This window comes from Ictalurus punctatus, chromosome 21, assembly GCF_001660625.3.
Source record: "Ictalurus punctatus breed USDA103 chromosome 21, Coco_2.0, whole genome shotgun sequence".
Classification (NCBI taxonomy): domain Eukaryota; kingdom Metazoa; phylum Chordata; class Actinopteri; order Siluriformes; family Ictaluridae; genus Ictalurus; species Ictalurus punctatus.
Window position 1 is genome coordinate 19,045,057 of NC_030436.2, and position 12,444 is coordinate 19,057,500.

Sequence of the window (12,444 nt, forward strand, 5' to 3'; positions counted from 1 at the left end):
TTCTGAAGCATGTGATTTAATCTGGATGACACTTTGATCCTTGGATAAAACACATGTAAAACAGTTTCCCCCTTACCCAAGACGTCATGTCTGCAGTCTTGACTTCAGTTTTGCCCTGGAGCTATGACTTTAACGTAGTAAGAAGTTACAGAAGTCTTGTCAGATGGGTCAGCTTTATGTTTCAAGTCCATGTAAGTGTAAGAGATTGAACTTCTGGTTGTTCAGTTCATGTCAGTACGATTTGGTTTTATTTGTATTTTAACAACAGTCACAGAAATCTGGATGTAGATTTTAGACCCCTAATGAGCAAGCCAGGTGCAAGAGCGGAAAATTGAAGAACTCCCGGAGACGACACGAGAAGGAACCAGACTCAAAAGGGAACCCATCCTCTTCTGGGTTGTGCAAGATGGCCGCCTCGATTACATCCCAGTATTCAGCTACGGTGAAGTTTCGTTCCACTGCGTCCTAAACCACAGGCCGGCAAGATCCGGATTTGGTTTGAGGCGGAGATTTACACAAAACATGTTGGCTGAGACAGACCTCTCGAAACAATTTGGCTGAGACAGACCTCCGTCACATTTTATAGCTTAAATTCGACACCAATCGTGTGTCGGTTAATCGACTACATTTGGAGTAAACTTTTCCCCGTAAGATTATTCTTTTAATAGAGTGGAGCAGAGAGACTCTTTATTCCTTTGCATCGGGTACATTAGAGAACATCAACATACTGGATAATGATAATGAGGTCTTATTGATCACGTGTACATTAACAGCACGGTGAAATTCTTTTTTCCGCATATCCCAGCATGTTAGGAAGTTGGGGTCAGAGCGCAGGGTCGGCCATGATACAGCGCCCCCTGGAGCAGAGAGGGTTAAGGGCCTTGCTCAAGGGCCCAACAGTGGCAGTGCTGGGGCTTGAACCCCCCGACCTTCCGATCGGTAACCCAGAGCCTTAACAATCAAGCCACCACCGCCCCAGTCAGACTTTAATATGAGAACTGCGATAGTCCCGAAGCCCCTGTATGAGTCAGGGGTGCCATAATTTATGTATCGAATGGACTGATTTGGTTTATTTTGGACAAATTCACTCATTAGTGCATGCTTTTACAGCATGCCATGTTTTAAAGCTGTGCAGTTATGATTTGTCGCTAAGATATTTTCTCTTCCTCTGTGGTTGGTGTTAATGGTAGTTTGATGAAGGTTTTTTCTCCCCCAGCTGCTTTCAGCCATGCCATTATGAGCAGCGTTTATTGACTGTGCTTCTCTTCCTCTCTGCTGTCTGATAAAGCTGCTTCCTTAGTAAAGAGCGCGTGGTCTCAGCCCAGCCCGCGAGGGCCTTTCAGTCTCCCAGAAGTCATTTTCATAAAGAATTCAATCAAGTGTGGCTGCAGGTTCACAGCGCCTTGAGCTGCAGCTCCGCTTTGAATTCTTGTGAAAACGTTTTTTTTTTTTTTTTGTTTTGTTTTTTGGCCTCACTGCTGCTCTGTAACTTCCTGACACGTTACAACACATCCGAGAAAACGCCGTCTCGGCGGCGCTTCCTCTTCGGTGCAGGAGGAACCTCGTCTCCTCCGATCGGGCTGGGGGGAGAAACGATACTGACTCGCCTATGATAGACTCTCTGAAATTTGACTTCTGTCTCATGACTCATCGCATCAAGTGAGCAAGCAAGTCTCCCAAGTCTCTATGGCAACAGAACGTGCGATATCGATTGGATGGCGAGTGTGGGCAGTGTTTCACAGCGATCGTTGGCCGGTGAAAGCAGAAATCCTGCACTGCTGATGGAGCGACCTTCAGTTTAACTGTCACGTCGCCCTCCGAGCTGGCCTCGTCATCCCACTATTACATTTCAGACGAAGTGAGTCGTGAGTGTGCGAGACTCTACGCGTTCTGTCCATCAGATAGCAGGTTAGGCATTACTGTCATGACATCAGGTCGTGATATGATCATAATATCGCATTTCAGAAGATACAGTATTTCACAGAAGTGAGTACACCCCTGACATTTGTGTAAATATTTGATGATATCTTTTCATGTGACGACTCTGAAGAAATGACACTTTGCTACAATGTAAAGTAGCGAGTGTACAGCTTGTGTAACAGTGTAAACTTGCCGTCCCTTCAAAATAACTCAACACACAGACGTCTAAACCGCTGGCAACAAGTGTGAGTACACCCCTAAGTGAAAATGTCCAAAATGTACGTTGCGTACGTTACTTGTTAACAATGTTAGACTTGTAGCTCCAGTTCAAACACTGTCCTACTGAGGGAGAAACTGACCAGAGCAGGAGAGTCTAATTCTTGATTCTCCCACAAGTCAACTGCTGTCTTATAAACGGGTCGAAAGACTAAACAAACATCCCAAATGATGCCTGTTGGGGTTGCGAATGTATTTATTTATTTTTAATTTGGCCCCATTTTCTTCTTAGAAACTGGGCCGGTGGTTTATTTAGGCAGCGCGGCCCATAAGCCCGGTGCACTTCGCTGCATGCTGTGAATTTATTTAAAGCAGAAGTGGCTGTATGTCTATATGGGACAATGTGTCAAGAGCACCGAGCGCGCTGTGGCGGCGGGGCGGCCTACATTACGCTCGTGCGAATGTTAAAAAAGTAGTGCCACTTTCTCCTTACGTTCTCTTTTCCGAATTTGAAAAAAGAAAAAGGAAGAAAAGAAAAAAAACAACAACCCCAATGCATCTGGGTAATAATTGGGTCGGCGTAATTGCTGAGGATTTTAATTTGATCGTATTAAAGATTCAGTCTGTAATTTCTAAACGTGCTTCTACAGCTATAATCATCGTGTAATTTCAAAGAAGACTTTATAAATATGTGACATTTTATTATTGCCATGCAACGGATGCCATTTAGTTTTTTATTTGGTTTGTTTCTTTGTTTCTGTTGAGATTTTCTTCCGGCCCTGAAATTAGTTCCACAGCAGTGCTGCTTTGCTCCGTCCTATTCATTTTACACAGCATAAGGCTTTAGTTTTAACAGAAAAAGGGCGTGGTCAGTTGCCGTGGTGGGGGTGGGGTCTGGGAGTGGAGCAGGAAGCAATTGTAGTTCACCTCACAGGCAGCAGAGGGCTCTAAAAGTTACACGCTGCCGCTTTAAATTGGCCGATTTCACCAGATTGGAGTGTTTCCAAATAATGCGTAGTACTGTAACGTGGCGTGCTTATGATGCATGAATTTATTAATATTCCTTACAGTTATTGTAACATTTCAACCAGGTGATCGTCCCTCTTCATGCTTGCCGATTGCGGCGCTCGACGCCTTCTTACGTCCTCCGACGCCGGCGCTTCCAGCCACTCTGAGCTCCACGGAGATCCTGCCGTCCCCTAATCGAAGCCTCCCACAATCAAATCACGTCCAATCAAGAGGCTCTCGGTGTGAAGAGAGGCTTCAAAGCCATCACACGGTTCATGTCAGTAAGACGTGTGAGGTGAGCGGCGAGCGGAACGGCGAGATCGACAGCGGCAGAAATAGAAGCGGGCAGCCTGTCATGTCTGAAGTGGGTTACGTCTCTGATGAGAAGCCAGATGTCGTCGTGTCCGCACCAGATCTCATCCACTGGCTAATGTTGTGTTAAGATCAACCTGATTTTATTTCTGTGCTGTGTATTTCTGGTTTATTTCTACTGAATTGCTCATTTTTGTTTAGTTATACCATTTCGTTTTTTTTTTTTGGGGGGGTTAGCTAGAGTGGGCCACTGTGAAAATCTTATTGGTATTCGATAATATTTTGCTACCAAGGGTTAATTAACATTCTGCACATGAGCTCATGCTAGTGTTCTTCCAGTAGATTGCCTTCAGTGTTAGCCATTTTAGCATTTTTGCTGACACGCTCCTTTACAATCACCGGTATCTTATAATAGAATGCGAATTGTTTACGAAAGCAATCATTTATGTGCTTTTGTGTCCGTGTTCTTGCATAATCTACACATCAAGCATAATCTACACATCAATTTTTTTTGCGGTTTTCAAAACAAACGTCAGAAAGCGCTTAGCATGACGTCCATGATGTCCTCTGGGTTCATTCTGTGCTATTCTTAAACTAATCCCTGTTAAGGCATTAACCCTCATTCTAGTCAATGGTTCTTTTAATTCACTTTCAGACAGACCTTCACCGGCTCCTAGTGCCTTCCGATGACAGTTTTACTAGTTCACGCGTCATTGTTGGTCTATTTTTACTGCCACTGGGTTTGTCAGTGAGATTAACAGGTTTGGTTTCCTTTGCGAGATTACTGCTCTAGCGCGGATGAAGTGCATAGACCAAGAGCTACAAATGTAACGGTTAGCATCAGTTTAATGTCAATCTGTGAACATGGCCTTTTTTTTTTTTTATAGCCTTTTTTTTTTTTTTTTTAAAAAGACCTCCTCAAAATATTGCTAAATAGGAATGCGAGCTAAGAACCAGTTTGCGATATCGATGTGAAACGTAAGCTACTTTAGATTTCAGCGATGCTTTCCTGTGTTTAACCTGACACACGTCTTGCGCTCTGTGAAAGTGAAATATTTCAAGCCTTTTTTTTTTCTTTTTTCGTTTTAATCTCTGATTACGGCTCACAGCGCATGGAAATCAAAAATCCAGTTTCTCAAAATATTAGGATGAAGGATTTATAATACAGAAATGTCGACCTGAGAAGACTCTAATCAGATAGTTAACTCCAAACACCTGTGAAGGTTTCCTGAGGCTTTAATCTCTCAGTCTGGTTCAGTACGCAAGCACAATCACGGGGAAGATGGAAGTCAATGCTGCATTTCATTTGGAAATCAAGGTTCCAGAGTCTGGAGGAAGAGCGGAGAGGGACAGAATCCGAGCTGCTTGAAGTCCAGTGTGACGTTTCCACAGTCGGTGATGATTTGGGTTGCCAGGTCATCTGCTGGTGTCGGTCCAGAGTGTTTTCTCAAGTCGAGAGTCGATGCAGCGTCTACCAGGAGATTTTAGAGCACGTCATGCTTCCATCTGCTGACGAGCTTTATGGACCTGCACACAGCGCCAAAACTTCTAGTAACCGGTTTACTGACCGTGGTATTACTGTGCTCGATCGTCCAGCCGACTCGCCTGACCCGAACCGCATAGAGAATCTACGAGAGACACCAGACCCGACGATACAGACGAGCCGAAGACCGCTCTCAAAGCACCCTGGACTTCCAGAACACCTCAGCAGCGCCACACGCCGATCGCCTCCACGCCACGCCGCACCGACGCGGTCATTCCCGCAAGAGGATTAAAACCACGACCGAGTGAATGAACGTACTTTTCATCAGGTCGACATTTCCGTATCATACATTCTTTATTCGAATATATATATTTCAGTGAGCCGTCGTCGTCGTCGTCGAGATTAAATCAAAAAACGCTCAAAATATTTCACTTTGTGTCACGAACCTCCAATATATGAAAGTTCCACGTTTCCATGATATCGTAATTTTTTAAGATGCACCTGTACGCCGGTCTCTCTCTGTTTGCTCTCTTCTCGTCTGTCGCGCCCGCTGATAATTGTGGCGAGGTTACACAGCGTGTCGTTGTGAATTAATGAAGGCTGCCGGGCTCACAGGCACAGCACCTGCAGCTACACCAGAGGTGCTGGACACTCAGCTGGGCCTGCTCTCCCTGTCTTCTGGTCTCGTTTCATGATGTAATGTGATCTTTGCACAGTTCATAGCGATAGAACCTGCAACTGCATTGGGACACGATACACACAGTAGTCCATAATATCGACTTGGGGTTAAAATCAGTATAGTTCGCCGAATTGTTTACAAACAAAAAGCGTAAAAGAATTGACATTTATTCATTTAGCAGACGCGACTTACAAATGAGGAAACACAAGCAAAGCGCTATGTCTGCGTTAGTATTTGATCGCATCCCGAATTCATCCTGGAGGAACGTCGTTTAGTAGGAATATCGTTGAGATGTTCTATATTCGCTCAGAGATACATGATCTTTCCTCCATGTTTCTCTCCATCTCTTGCCTGAGCTCTGAACCCTCCTCAGAACTTAGGAGAATACCACGGTAGCACGTTTCCATAGTTACCACATCAGCGAGTGGGAGATGCTGTATAGATTCCCACACCGGGATTTCAAGAGCTGTTTTAGTAAAAGATCAGCCCAAGTGGGCCTCTAAAGCTAAAACAGAGGTCTGAGCTCCCATATCACTACGCGGTCTTGCTACGGCAGCATGCGCAAGGTTCTCCGGGCCTGAATTTTAGGCTCGATCACGTCCAATTAAGGAGAAACGTGTTTCACACACGTCGGTGAATTCCTGGCAGAGATACGACGAGGTGGGATTTACTGCACCGCGAGTAATCAGACGCTCACGGCTCAAACGCTCACATTCAAACACACACACACACACACACACACACACAGCATCTCTTCATGTCATCGATTCCCATCATTACAGCCCTCAAGCTTACTGTCCTCACCCTCACTCTATCACGTTTATGGGTTTAGGGTGTTGATGCATTTTGCTCCTCAGATCCATTTCCCTGAATAAGACTCTAACCGACGGCTTATCATCATCAAGCATCGAGGCATGAATCCGAAGAGCAATCCGAGCCATGGCGGATAATTAGAGCAAAACTACTAATGCTGCTGTAATAAGAACGTTTCCCGAGGGACACCCAAAGCCATTATCACTGTATAATTGTCTTTTATTTTTAGTGAGGTACAACTTTGTGGTGTAGGGCAGAACACACTCACCTCCATGCCAGGACTTAAGCATGAACAATCGACATGCTGTAGACACCCCATGATCCAGCAGGTGACATACATCCAGCCTCGCTCTATACCACTAGCCACCAACCACCGTTCCTTCAGGTTTCATCTCCAACCAAAATCGAACACACCCTTTTTTTTTTTTTTTCTTTTCGGTTGATTAAGAAGTTCTCAAGGCAATGATTAGCTGGTCAGTTGGGCACCATTATGGTGGGAGCGTCTCCAGGAACAGGGATGGTGACCACTGCTCTATGGGAACCGCTCTGGAGGACCGTATTCATGAAATTATAATGAGCGGAAAGATTCAACACGTCTATCGTCTCATACAGAGTCTGGAGATGTGATTCCTGGATGTCGCCAATCACGAATTAAGTTCTAGTTAATCTTTATCCTTGATTACTCGGATGTCACTGGGATAACCTAGCAATATTACTATTGTAATATTGTATATTACAATATAATACTATTGGAGCAGCAAGGCCGGTTCAGTTGTTTTTTTTGCTCTAGACCGAAGACATTTGGGTTTGAGATCAAGAGCTGAGTATGAGAAGAGAGAAAAGTCAGATTGGAATTCACAAATAAATACAGAGACGAGCGATAAAAGTTCTGGAACCAAGATGAACCTCTACCAAAGTGCTGGGAAGGCCAAAGTGTGGAGAAAGAAAGGAGCTGCTCACGATCCAATACATACAATCTCATCTGTGAAACATGGTGGAGGTAGTGTCATGGTTTGGGCTTGCGTGGCTACTTCTGGAACACACTCACTAATCTTTATCGATGATGGAACTCATGATGGTAGCGATTTACGACTCAGCAAAGAACTTCAACGGGGGGGGCGGAAAGATTTAGACTGGCCAAGTCAATCACCAGACCTTCACCCAACCGAGCAGCATTTCACTTCCTGAAGAGGAGACTGAATGGAGGACCCCGCCCCCTCCAAAACAAGCGGCAACTGAAAGAGGCTGCGGTAAAAGAAACACAAAAGCGAAACCGACAATTCGGTGACGTCACTGGGCTCGATGCGGTCACTCCGAGCGAAGGATACGCAAACAGTCCAGTAGTTATTACAAGTGTTAGTAACTTTCATTGACTTCAAGACTTATCTGTTCCAATACTTTTGCTCGCCTAAAAATTGGCCGGTCAGACACAAAAGATTCTACGCGCTATGTTGTTTAACACGTCTGGATGAAAATCCCAGGAAATAAAAGTCTCGTCTCATCTCCATCCCTTGATGTCAAACCCATATGTCTCTAGCCTTGCCGTCCCAATAGTTTCGGAGGGGACTGTAAGAGCCTATGACGGTCCATGCAACACCAGGGAAAGGGAGTAAGCATATATTCATAGAGACGTTTTTTTTTTTATTTTGGCTGATGGTAAAATAGAGGTTTTGGGTGAGTTTAATGATGTTCAGCGTTTCTGTTCTTGGGGGTAATGCATGATTAATGACGGTGTTGTACCGTTTCCTACACAGTTTCCCGAACTGTCATTTCCTGCTTACAAATGTAGCATGCAAATTCATCAGTCAGGGAAAAAAAAATGAATAGGAGTACTATTGTAAGAGGCTCATCGTTCCACGGCCATCAATCATGCAAGTCCAGACAGCGGTATATTCGGTATAGTGACCAGTATATAACACACAGTATGTAACAGATAAAGAATCGGCGTTTTTCACGTGTAATATCCGAACGAGTTTCAGGTCAGTGTTCTCTCTCGGACATGCTCGAAACGTGGAAGCCCCGAGCAGAGCGGGTGATTTATTATCACCCCGCACCCCCGGGGCGATAAAAATAAAACGGCAGCGAGATGGACTGGGGATAAAAGCGAGTTTGTCCTTGAAAATGAAACGTGACGCGGCCGAGCTCGCCGATCCCCTCCACCCGTTCCCTCGTTCCCTGCAGAATAGCGTCGACAACAGATCCACAGTCACTGTCTCTTCTCTCTTCGTTCTCCTGCGCCGAGCTCACAAAAGCGCCTTTGTGATGTGTGGGATCGCTCCTCTTCTCCGGGCTCACACGTGAACAGGACATCGAGGAACAAACCCACATGTTCTCACTCCGTTCACAAACCGTAGAAGAATCGCCGCTTCTTTCCCGAGCTTCCAGACGTTAAAGCGTGACCCCGGTGACGAGTTCGCGAGTCCTTGTTGCGGTTAGATAATTCGATTGGTCTCGAGCGTTAGCAGACCTCGTATACAAAGCAGATTAACCGAGACAGGCGATCAGACGCCCTGCTGTACGGACAGAGCGAAACGTCTTCCCCGACTTGATTTCATTTGTAAACGCTTCGGATGTCCGCGGGTTTCTGAAGCAAGCACGCCCGCGTGTGCGCATATTCATATCACTTGGCTTTATATCTTCGGACGGTGAAGGAAGCCATCGCTAGTATTCATGATGAGGAAGTTCGTGTTATTCGTACCCGCTCCATTTAATCAGGTTGGAGTCTTTTAGACCAATTTCTCCAATAAACTGTGGGCTACGACTCCCAAAACAAGCTTGTTTAGCTCGATGAGCAGGACTGACTGATTACAGGTCGTCGTTTATCCCCTGACGAGCTTGAAGTAAGCAACAGCTGCGTCGGTGCCAACTCTAACAGCAGTAGCAACAGGAGCTTCAAGATCTAATTTGCCTTTTACCCTCAGTGTGGTTTAATGAGAAGAGACGTTTAAAAAGCCAGAACTTCCCAGGTTCTCTATTATATTCAGGAGGATTGTTATTGTCTTTCTATACGGACAAAAGAATTGTGGCATTGTATTTCGACGCACCCTTTAGTAAGGGAGTAGGTGTTTTGGGCCTAGTACAGTCAGGTCCATAAGTATTTGGACAGCGAGACAATTCTGGTAATTGTGCCTCCGTACACCAGGACAGTGGATCTGAAATGAAGCAGTCAAGATGTGATTGGAGTGTAGACTTTCAGCTTTAATTCAGGTTGTTTAACAAAATGTAAAAAAATAAATAAATAAATAAAAACATTTAGGAATCACCGACTTTTTTTTTTTTTTTTTTTTTTTTACAGAGTCCTTCCATTTTCACAGGCTCAAAAGTAATTGGACAACTGACCGATACGTGGATTCATGGCCAGGTCTGGAGTGTTTCCGCGTTATTTCATGGGAGATAAAAGGTCTGGAGTAGAAACTTTTTACGAGTGGCCAAATCAACAATCTGGGACATTTTTTAAAAAGAAGGAATGCGCTGGTGGGATCAGCAACATCAAAAGACCTGGAAAGATGGATAATGACCCAAAATGTACCGCAAAAGCAACCCAGTGGGCTTCTTAAGGCAGAGAAGTTAAATGGACTTAAATGTCTGATGACCTCAAGCCAACTGAGCAGGCTCTTCACTTTCTGAAGACAAAACTGAAGGCAGAAAGATCCACAAACAAGCAGCAACTGAAGGCGGCTGCAGTAAAGGCCATCACAATGAAGGGTTCCAGATTTCAGGCAGTCAATGACTGTAAAGGATTTGCATCCAAGTATTAAAAACGGAGGGACTCCATTAATTCCTAGATAGTCCTAAGCATGGTGTACGTCAGCTTCCAGTGGAACGGCAGTGTTAGACACGACTGAAAAGCAGACAGTGAAACATAAGTATAATTGTCTGTGAAATTGACTCGATGATCCAGTATCCTACTGTACCTCCGATCGTACTTTCATATTACCTCAAAGGACGATCGATGCATCACGCTCTCTTCTCATAGCTTGTTTTCCCCGAGTGATCTACTCATCACGGCGTGTGTGTAATGAATTATTTTGCAGTTCAAGTGCCTTTCCTTCACGTATCTAATAATGAGAAGAGAAGAGACAGAGAGAGAGAGAGAGAGAGAGAGAGAGAGAGAGTGTGTGTGTGTGTGTGTGTGTGTGTGTGTGTGTGTGTCTGTGTGTCTGTGTGTACATGCACAGAGTAGCTCATCAAAGTGCCGAACCATGTGCCTCCATTTTAGTGGAAATCAGCTACAATGAAGCAGCTGTGTCAGTGAGAGTCAAACCATCTGTGAAGATTTGCATCTGAAAGACCTGGTTCATCTTACGTCACATCACACACACTTGATAATACACACAAGACTGTATGAAACACACACACACACACACACACACACACACATACATATACATACAGGTCACACATAGGTCAAGAACATGGGTTGAGATGGTCAGTAACCACAGATAAGCGCAGACGTGGTTTCTGTCTGTGCAGAGTTCTGCATGTTCTCCACGTGGCCTTCTTCGGGGTTCTTCACTTTCCTCCCACTGACCAAAAACATGCCGGAACATAGATTGGCAACTGTGTGTGTGTGTGTGTGTGTGTGTGATGCCATGTGATGAACCAGTATCCCTTCCAGTGTTCCCGGGAGAAGCTCCACCATGACCTTGACCTGGATAAAGCGCTTACTGAAGATGAATGAGTGAGAATCATTCCAGGAACATACCAGTGGGGGTAACCCTATAAAGCTGGATTTGGGGTACAGTATTTACTCAAGGACAAATGCCTTATTTAACAAAACAAGAATGTGATTATAAGCTTATATACTATCCAGTCTATTGGAACAGAAGGTCGATTCTATCGTTTTTGCTGTAGACTGAAGATATCTGCGTTTGAGATCATCATCTGTTCTTTCCCTTGGCCGACCCGTCTGGCTATCAGTACACCAGTGGGTTCTTTCTTTTTCAGGACATCCCGAATTGTTGTATTGGTTATACGTAACGCTTGTGCAACGGCCCCGATAGACTTTTCCTCTTTTCTCAGATTCAAAATGGCTTGCTCGTCTCCCATAGACAGCTCTCTGGGCTTGGTGTTGGTTTATCCATTTTAACAACAAGTGCAGTCTCCACAGACGAAAACCCAGGGCTCGGACCAAGAGTGGACGTTCAGCGCTGTGAATTCTTTAAACAATCGATTTAACAGGGCACACCCGGGCGTCAAGAAACACCCGTCAGGCACCTGTTCCAATATTTTTGATCACTTGAAGGGGGGGGAAAAAAACCCAAGGGTGGATTCAAACGAATTTTTACTTTAAACATCGCGTACTATAATACATTAAATGTTTATATAGCTTTCTAAACTATTATCCAGCAAAGCCTGAAAGAGAGAAATCTGCCTCTTCCACTTTATTACACTTTTTTATTAAAGCAACCATGAGGGTTATTTCATTAAATAAATAAAGAAAAAAAATAATAAAGCCATGCTGCAGGACAGAGAAGTTGATTGATTTGGAAAGCACGTCTCCAAGTCTGTGCCAAAGCGCATGACACAAAATCATTGAGCTGAATGTCTAATGATCGAAAGAAATTTGTGTTTTATTTTTTTAGGCCAGGCACAAAAAAAAAAAAAAAAAAGTAGCTCACCAACTTGGTTTGTGGGTCAGACTGTTAGAAACTTGACATGAAAAGTGGAATTGATGGGAATTGAAGGAGCGGATTAAAAAATATAAAGCTCCTCTCTGAAGGATTCCGGGTCCGAGCTGCGTCCTACAGGGCGAAATGAAATGAGAGATCGGCGCACGGACGACGGATGACGGTGCCGTGTCGGGAGGCGCATTGATTTCATGCTTTTTTCTTTCTTTTTTTTTTATTTTAATTGGTGGTGGCTTTGTGTTTGAAGACCAGGCTTTCAATAGCGACCGCGGCAACACCGCGGCCTGCTCTCGGGCATGGGGTGAAATCTACACGCGCCTGTTTTTGACACGTCGGTGGTCACACGTCACACGCGTAGACCTGAAACTGAAAAGCCTGAGAAA

The 12,444-nt window shown here is 44.6% G+C and overlaps 1 long non-coding RNA gene across 1 annotated transcript in view; it reads right to left on the bottom strand.

Annotated features, from left to right (window-relative positions):
• Positions 1-9,608: 9,608 nt before the first annotated feature.
• LOC128628898 (uncharacterized) overlaps positions 9,609-12,444 on the bottom strand; it is a 3,828-nt gene continuing 992 nt past the window's right edge. Inside the window, exons 1-2 of the long non-coding RNA XR_008393139.1 lie at positions 10,369-12,444; positions 9,609-10,272 (exon numbers count right to left, since the gene is read on the bottom strand). The exon at positions 10,369-12,444 is cut by the window's right edge and continues 992 nt beyond it. This is a non-coding gene — a long non-coding RNA (uncharacterized LOC128628898). The remainder of the gene's footprint in view (positions 10,273-10,368) is intronic.